We start from the raw sequence: 5,231 nt of genomic DNA on the forward strand, positions 1-5,231 counted from the left end.
AAAGGACTAATTGCGTGCAGAATTCCCCTTTTTTCCTGTTTTACATACAAAATGCTTTCTGCAGTTAAATCATATCACCGCCACTACTTTCACCATTTTCTCAATTTACACCCTTTATCTTTCACTAATTGTCTTTTTAGTCCCTCACGTTACGAGTTCTATATGATGTTTTTGACAACGACGAGTTGTCGTATTTTAGTTCGTATTACTTTATCAATAGTCCGTGACATACGAGGAGTAGTTGATRTCTCATATCTGTGATTACGTTTTCCTAATGCTGAAGCATCAATGTTTTTAAGAGGAAATTGTTTTCGATTTATGTTTTTTGCATGAGATAGTGAATGCAGTAAGCTAACTAATGAGACGATGGTGATGGTAGTCACGGCAACCGTGGTGGTGGTATTGACGACGACGACGGTGGTGATGGAGACAATGATGGTGGTAGTGGTGGTGGTGGTGACGGTAGTGACAGCGATGATGACGACATCGTGGTGGAATAGAATGGAATACGGTAAATATAAGAGCAAAATGATCTTTCTCAAAAGATGAGATGATAAAAGAATTGAAATTCCTTACTGAAAGTCAAAGAATTTAAATTACGCCGTATGTGGAACTGGAACTGTGTGCCAAAACTCAAAGAACGAACCAAACGCATAGAATTTGATCAACAGAACTGACAGTTACAATTTATCATATTCGGTCAGATTCCAACAAACCAAACGTCGTCTTGATGTGTATCGGATACAAAATGTTTTCAACCACTCTGAACTATTCATATTCTTATTTTGGTGTAAATATCAATAACTCTTCATCTTATTATACAATTTCTTACATCAAAATAGAATATTCTTAGAATACTTTTATTTAATTTATAATTATATAAATTTTCAAAAATACCCTTATATTTATTAACTTTACAAGTCATACCCACATATTCTTTACTTCTACAATAATCTGATTAATTATAATAGAGTAAATTACATATTTAGTCCCTATAGTTATATGAAAATTATGGATTGGGTCCCCCCTAAAGAACTACTTACAACCATAGTCACCATTGTTTCATTTTTGTTACGAATATGGTCCCATGACTAACTATGTTAACTCTATCTCCGTTAAATTAGGGGTAATATGGTCAATTTATCATGTGTTAGAAAAAAATCTTTTATTGTACATGGTTAGATGCCATTAGTACAAGTGTAAAAAGCGTTTCATGGAGAAAGAAAAAAACAAAATATAACACTCATGCACATCCCATGTACGGCCTCCTCCCACTTCTGTAGCCATCACCATCGTCGGCTATCAACATCTCTGACCAACTCCGGTTCTAAAAGAAGCACTGTTAAACAAAATGAAAAAAAAAGATGGCATCCAACCATCGTATTTTCAACACCACCGAGCACTGCCTCCGTCATCTATAGAAAACAAGTTTTGATCATTAATAGGAGATATCGAAGAAACTTTGCCTATTTTGTACTGAATATACATACAAACACAATGGAACATGACACCCCTGGGATGAAAGTTTTTTTGAATTTTTTTAATGTTTTTGATTCCATACACATAAACATGTTTTTTATTCCAGACACACTAAATAGGTTTTTTGATTTTTTTTTCCTGCTTACTTTTACAACTAATTCAAGATATTCACTGTGATGTGGGGAAGGCAAAGGGTTATGATGTGTCGTGTGTGCAATGGTCAAGACTAAGATTCCTGCTCCAGTAAGGCGGAGGAGATGAAAAAGATGGAGTGCTTGATCGGAAAGTACGAGAGTATCCCCCAGAGATCTAAAGGGGTATCAACAGAGATCTGAAGGGGTATCAACGGAGATCTAAAGTGCACGATCATGTTGCTCACCAATTCTCCTGTTCTCCCTCAATACGTGAGTTGCAGATCCGAAGGGGACGAGGATGTGGTACTAATGGGGTAGGAGGGAGACATGACAAGAAAGGGATGGTGACATGGTGAGAGGAGGGAGATTAGAGAAGACATGCATGTGTTTTTTTTGTGTGTATATATATATATATATATATATATATAATTATATATTTTTTGTCAATTTAAAAGTAAAGACAAAATTACCAAAAGGCTCCTGATTTAATGGAGCTAAGTTAACGAAGTTAAAGAGAGAGATTTAATCCACAACAAAATTGAAACCATAGTGACAATGGTTGTAATTAGTTCGATTAGGGGACCAAATCCAAAATTTCATACAACCATAGAAACGAAATTTGTAATTTACTCGTTATATTATTATACTGTTTTAACCGAACTACATTATTGGTAATAATGTGTTTTATACTTTGCATATTTTTATTTTATTAATCACTATTTATTTTTTTAAAAATTCGTTATATTTTAGTATCAATATATTATATATATTTATATATATATATATATATAGTGTATTATTATTCGTTACACCATTTGGTGTTCCTATTGGAGTGATCTAGGGGTTGTTTGTTTACCTCTCAACAGTTCTATTAAGAGGCAACATCTGAATCATTAAGAAATGAATCTTGTTTGGTAAAAAAAAAGTCTGCTTCTTAATGGTTCTAAAACCCTCTGAATGATTTTGTATCATGGGTATCCCTTAACCATTAAACGCACTAATTTCATGGTAAACAATTACCAACCAATTATATTTCATTTTACACTATATCATGAAAGCCTCTTAATCATTCTGACCACTTAATCATTCTGCACCAAACCATTCGACAACTGTCAAATAGCTCCTTAGTATCAAATTTAGTATTTAGTATAAGATTTAGTGTCCACGTTGACAATAGTCTAAGAAAAATACATAGTATTTGACTTTGAAATAATAAAGAAACAGTATTAGTACTTATAATAGGTTTGTAAATCATTTCTCACAATACACATATCTTTTCTCACAATACACATATCTTTTCATCAACAATAAAATACAAGACTGTTATCATCATATAGTTAAAAGTAAAACACGTTTTTTCGGACTATCATTTGGGAAGAAAATTGATTACCAGCAATCCCAACATGTTGTATACAAAACCCGCCTCCAAGGACACTAATGTGATACTGCATTTTTTGGCTCACTCAACAACTGAGGCTAATGGGAGCACAAAATCAAACTCGGGTCTTGTTTTGTATTTGGGCAAACTCGTCTCACTTTTTTGCCAACCTACCTCTCGTTAACTCTTTAGTTTCTTTAAAAACTTCAAATTTTAATTTATTTTACATTTTCATTTAATTTATTCGCCAATTTTACTAAATATGACTAGTTCAAGATTCATGGCCTCAGTAAATACGTCGATAAACTGTGTATTATTTTTAGTAGGCCTCAAGTATATAAGGGGGGCCCAATTCATATATACCATGTCACATCAGTTTATAGATACCATTCTATATAAAGAAATTTTAAAAAATGCATGGTCAGCCAATGTTGGCTCTAATGCGGCTCCACCACCGGGCTAAATAATGATTATTTAGGGGTTGTTTGTTTACTTTTTAATAGTCTTATCAAGAGATAAATTTTATTTGATAAAAAAAAATTTGTCTCTTAATAGTTTTAAAATTCTCTGGATGATTTTGTATCATGAGTCTTCTTTAATCATTCAGTGCCCTAATTTCGTTGTAAATAATTATCAAACAATTGTATTTCATTTTACACTATATCATGAGAGCCTCTTAATCATCCTGCATTAAATCATTCTGCAACTGTCAAATAACCCTTGGTAATTTTAGTTTTTGAATAAAATATTATGAGTTAGAGTCGTTTACCAAACACTTACTGGTCAACACTTGCTAGCAATAGTCAACATGCTCAATTATCTTATCCGGTAACATTGTCGTCAAAAATGGATTGTTGGTAGTGCTTGTCAGGTAAGAGTTTTCTTCTTCACTTACTGAGTAAGCTTAATTGTTCCTTGATATGTATCTTACAGATAAGATTCTTGGTTTTTCACATACCCACCCACTAAGGCAAGTGGCACTCGAATAAACGCTTATCCAATAAGCGTTTAATTATATAAAATTCAAACGTAAAGATTTAAAGTTACATAAACGATAATAACTCGTAAACTCAAATTGTAAGAGATTTTATGAATATAAGGCGAATGTATTCTCATATAGTAAAATATTTACTTTTACATTCTTATAGATTTTCATTATCTTCGTATTATCACCTTATGTTTCGTTACCATCCCTACCACAACTACTGTCAACTCCCATTGCCGTCCATTCCAACCACCATTAACTGTAAAAAGAAACTGACATATACAATTAAATTTGTGATTGTAGGGTCTATTTGATTTAATGGAATATTTTTGAGAAATTTGGGTTTTATAAGAGAATTTGGGATTAGAAATATTTGAAATCTTTAGTATGTTTGTTTATTGGATATGAAGAGAAATTGAATTTCATTATTTTATAGCTGATCTTGAAAAACAAATTATAAAATTAATTAAATTATTGATTATTTATCATAAAACAATTATTTTTAACATATGAATTACTAACTACTCCAATTGTATTTCTAAATCCAATATAATGTTTTGGATTTTTATTTAAATTTTGGGATTTTGATTCCGGACTTTCATTTAAACGAAATATAATGAAATGAAATTTAGTTTCAAATTCCACCAATCAAATGGACCCTTGAGTCTTTTGGATTGATAGAATGGTTTTGCAAAATTTGGATTTTGTAAAAAATTTGGAATTAGAGGGATTTGGATGGAAGCTTTGGTTTATAGGATTTGGAATGAGATTGAATTTCATTATTTATAAATAATTAAATTACATTGTTATTAATTAATAATTATAAAATAAATATTTTAAACATATTTTAAAACATTTATTACATATAAAAACTACGAAATCGCGTGAAATATTAACCACCCATTGGGATTTCAAAATTTCGTGTTCATGGGATTTCTAATCCTATAAATCCTTCAACCCAAATATGGAAAGAAAGAGAATTTGATTCCAAATCCATTACCGATCGAACAAGAAAATGAACGAGAATCTTACACGGTAAGAGACATAACAACAACCGAGAGGCTTACCTGGTAAGTAAGAGAAAAGACTCTTATCCGATAAGTACTCTTACCAACAATCTATTTTGATGGCTGAGAATATTACACACGATAAGGTAAGTGAGGGTGATATCTCTTGCCGATAAGCACTTAATCGACATCAAAACTTAAATATAGACTCTACAGGATCGATAGAGAGCTATATTTAGCAACCTGAT

This window comes from Cynara cardunculus (assembly GCF_001531365.2).
Source record: "Cynara cardunculus var. scolymus isolate 2C chromosome LG 2, CcrdV1, whole genome shotgun sequence".
Lineage (NCBI taxonomy): Eukaryota > Viridiplantae > Streptophyta > Magnoliopsida > Asterales > Asteraceae > Cynara > Cynara cardunculus.